Here is a 3,971-nt window from a genome sequence, read left to right on the forward strand (position 1 = left end):
GGCCCCACCCAGACCAACTGACAAGAAAATCTGGGAGTGGGCCCAGAAAGCTGGTCTGAAAAGCACTTCAGGAGATTCTGATAAGCCCCAAAATTTGAGAACCACTCACTGGTTTAAGCCATTGAATATTCCTTAATATTTGTAGCTAAACATATCCTAATTAATACAAGTATTTGTATTTTATGTATTTTTGAAAAACTCAATTAATTTGATATTTTTGTTTTACATGAAAATTGTTCAAGCACTTACAATATCATGGATGGGAAGGTCTGAAGAGACAGGAAGTTGTATATTCTTTGACAAGAGCTTAAGGCCACCCAGGTAGGCTGGTCAAGAACTGAAGTGGAGTTCTTCTAGTGAAAGGAATTTTGGTATAATTTTTGAGCTTTTAGAGTTCCTAGGTACAAGGAGGAAACCTCATATAAGAGCATGGGGGGTGTGGGGCAGGCAAGACTTAAAAGATACAGCTCTAGTCAGAGAACCAGTGCGCAAAAGGGAACAGAATTTTTTCTGTATGCAGTTGCCGAGGTTGTAACTTGAGGGCTCAAGTGGATTCAAGAAAAGTAGTTTCAGTATGAAATCAAGGAGGTGCTAGGGAAACCACCAAATTGTTATGTGGGGTCCTTTGGAACTATGGGGTGAAAATGGGCTCAAGAGACAAGAACAGAAATGCAGCTGGAAGAGTCAAAATTTAACAGGAGATCCTGAAGGGATGTTCAGTTTTCAAACTGTCAACCGCATGAGACTACATAGTTCTATCATATAGAGATCACTGCCAAAACAAGGATTGTAAACATATTTCACTTAGCTGTGTAAATCAGAGGAATGTGGAAGAGCCACATACTGATAAAGACACTGCGTATTTAAAAAGCAGTTATGCCCTTTGTTCTTCAACTGGTGGCATCTAAGAGTTGCTATGGTAACGCTGTTTCACTCAAATACTAGTACACCTAGTCATCTCAGGGTTAGATGCACAAAAGTATGAAGTGTCTGCCCAAGGCAACCTGGAAACTTGCTAAGTGATATTAAACTTGGGTCTATGACTTCAAGAGGGACTAACTATGATCCTGCAGGTCAGCTCTAAGTTATTGGACTCTTCAATCTAATGACAGCACCATAGAGCCAATTGCATCTTCCAAGCTGACTACAGGGAATATCAATGGGTCAGGACCAAACTTCCAAAATCAGTACAGTGCGATTTTTATCTTTCATCTTGTTATGTTATGCAACACTTAGCTTTCTCCTAAAAGTTTACGGTTTTGAGGATCCACAGCTCTTTGAAATAACTCCTCACTTTTTCATTTACAATTGTATCTTTTGAGTCAATACATTTACCAATTCCTGCCTGAAGACTTTCCCAGAATGGCATCCATCATTTGCCCTTTCATCATGAAACCCAATCATGAAAATGGTTGGGTTTCAGGGATCTCCAACCCTGCAGACCGTGCCCCCTTCTGCAGGGAAACAATCCATCCAGGCACAAACAGGCCACACTGTGACATACAAGCTCCCCCAGACCACATAGTGCATGTTCATCTTGTGAATTAAGAGCCATTATTTTAAAATTATCTTCCAGATTCCTCTTTTTGTTTGTTCAAAAGAGATGACACTCATGTTATTGCATTACTATAGTAATTTTAGGGTAAAAAGAAAGTATACAAAATTATTTCTAACAAGGAGATAAAGTTGTCCTTGGTAAAAATCAACTTACCACATTTATATTTTCTGCCTCCTAAATTGACCTCCTGGCTCTGTCTTTCCTCTATGTCTTCTTGATATCTGCATTGGTTTAATCCTTATGTGTGCTTCTCTGGGAGGCTGCACAGTAGAGATGCTGGGGCTGCAGTTCTGGGTTGCCTTCCCGGTTCTGCCGCCCATGAGCTGCATCCTTGGACAAGTCATTTAACCTCTTTGTGCCTCAGTCTCTTCATCTATAAAATGGGAATAGTGATTCCTAACACCTGAAGTGGTTGTGTGCTATAAAGGATTTAATACTTTTATAGCATTTAAAATAGCACCCAGCATCTTGCAAGTATTCTATTTTGCAACATAAGTGTGTTTTTTGTTGTTAACACATTTACTTTTTTAAAAATTTTGTGATTTGGGGATTATTTTCTGGTTCCCAGAGCATTTTAAAATTGGGAGGTATCAGTTTCTTTAGGAGCTGAGTATTTACTTATTTACTCGAAAACACCAGGAGTAGACTGGCTTTATGTTAAATTCAGAATCCACATAGAAAAAAATACCCTCAAGGCTTTCTTCATTTCATAAATAATGTATTTTATTTTATTGCATATGGCTATTAAGGAGAGCATCCATGATCAATACAGACTAAATACAATGCACTATTCTAGTTCCATTTATTCTTGTCTCCAGCAGCGTCACATTGACCCTTATATACAGCGTGTACAGTGGAAGACAGAGCAAGATTAGGTCTTTTGTCATATCACAATAGCAAGAAATATATTTAACATCTTGATATCCAGAAATAATACGTACCCAAAAAGAAAACACTGTTTAATAACTGTTAAAGTTTATATAGCAAAAAATATTTTAAATTTAAGGTAAGTCAGGCAAAATGTACAAAGACCCAATATACATTGTGAAGTTTTAGCAAACATAACATTTATACATTTTGGTTCCATTCTGTAAACTAAATTAAAAATGTAAATATTGCATATGCCTTTTTTTGAAATGTACAGGATAGAGGAAAATTTAGTATATTATCAACTTTTTATTTTGCTTGTTTTAAAAGTTGCAGTATGAACATGAACCATTTTATAGTGGCATGACTACTCTAAGCATAGAGAACTACGTAAATACGCATCATACACTGTATTCGGTGGGGTCCATGTTCAGTCCTACTGTCCCTGGGGGGAGTCACATAGCAAATACCGCCCATCAATTCCTAGTCCCAAAACTAAATCAAAACTCTAGGACATTTTATACATTTTTATAAAGTATGTATATTATACACTGAAATTGACCTTCAAGCTAACATTTAATGGTCTATGCACTGTTGTGATGTGTAATTTTAGAAAAGTAAAACTTTAAAAAATGTTCAGGGGTATCGCTTTACATTCAACTTTGTCTTGCAATACAATCCTCTGTTCTAAAAGTTCAGCATGGAAGCAGGAAGACTTTTGCATTGCCATTAAATATATTTTTAAGACATTGAATTTTTTGGTCTTCCTTTAAAAAAGCCGCATTTTTATTAATGCATTATTCTATAGTGATATATATCTAAATATTTATATATATTTTTTCTCCAAAAAAAAGTTCACACCTCCAATGAACTAGTGTAACCTCTACAGGACTATCCGAGCAGACAGGCACTGGGGATGCACCTATGGGAAAAACAGGTCTACAGCCCTCCATCATGTGTCAAAGGAGCAGCGAGATGACATGACATTCTGCTGGTCAAGGGCAGCAGTTTTAGGTGACACCTGTGATAATCACCACAACACTGATACTTTCCGAACACTGAAAACATAAAACCGGAGTGGTCTTGTCAGGAAATTTTTCAACAAGTGACATGTACGGTGAGATGGTTTTTCTTCTTTTTTCTTTTTCTATTAATAACATAGGGGCCAAAATGCCTCTTTTATCAGTTTCTTTCCTCCACCCCCCGCCTTTTTCTGTTGTTGTTGTTCAGGGCAGCCTAGCCGACCCATACAATAGCATTATGGTCAAGATATAAATACATTTTTTAAAAATCTGCTAAACCAGTGACCACCCTTAAATTGCTAGCATGCCTAAGTGAATTTTTGGTTAAAGAAATGCAAGCTCAAGATTAAGGAGAGCAGAGACATTTGAGCTTGTAAATAGGATCAAAGGCTTTTGCAATTTGAAGTACCTACATAAATATCTACATAGAGAAGATTAAACAAGTCTGTTAAAGGTAAAAAGAGATATTCACCCCTTCCCCACACCCCTCCCCTCCCACCCCCACTACCCAATACAGTCAATGA

Source organism: Pteronotus mesoamericanus, unplaced genomic scaffold (assembly GCF_021234165.1).
Source record: "Pteronotus mesoamericanus isolate MK-2021 breed Mesoamerican mustached bat unplaced genomic scaffold, CSHL_Meso_final contig_26, whole genome shotgun sequence".
Classification (NCBI taxonomy): Eukaryota; Metazoa; Chordata; class Mammalia; order Chiroptera; family Mormoopidae; genus Pteronotus; species Pteronotus mesoamericanus.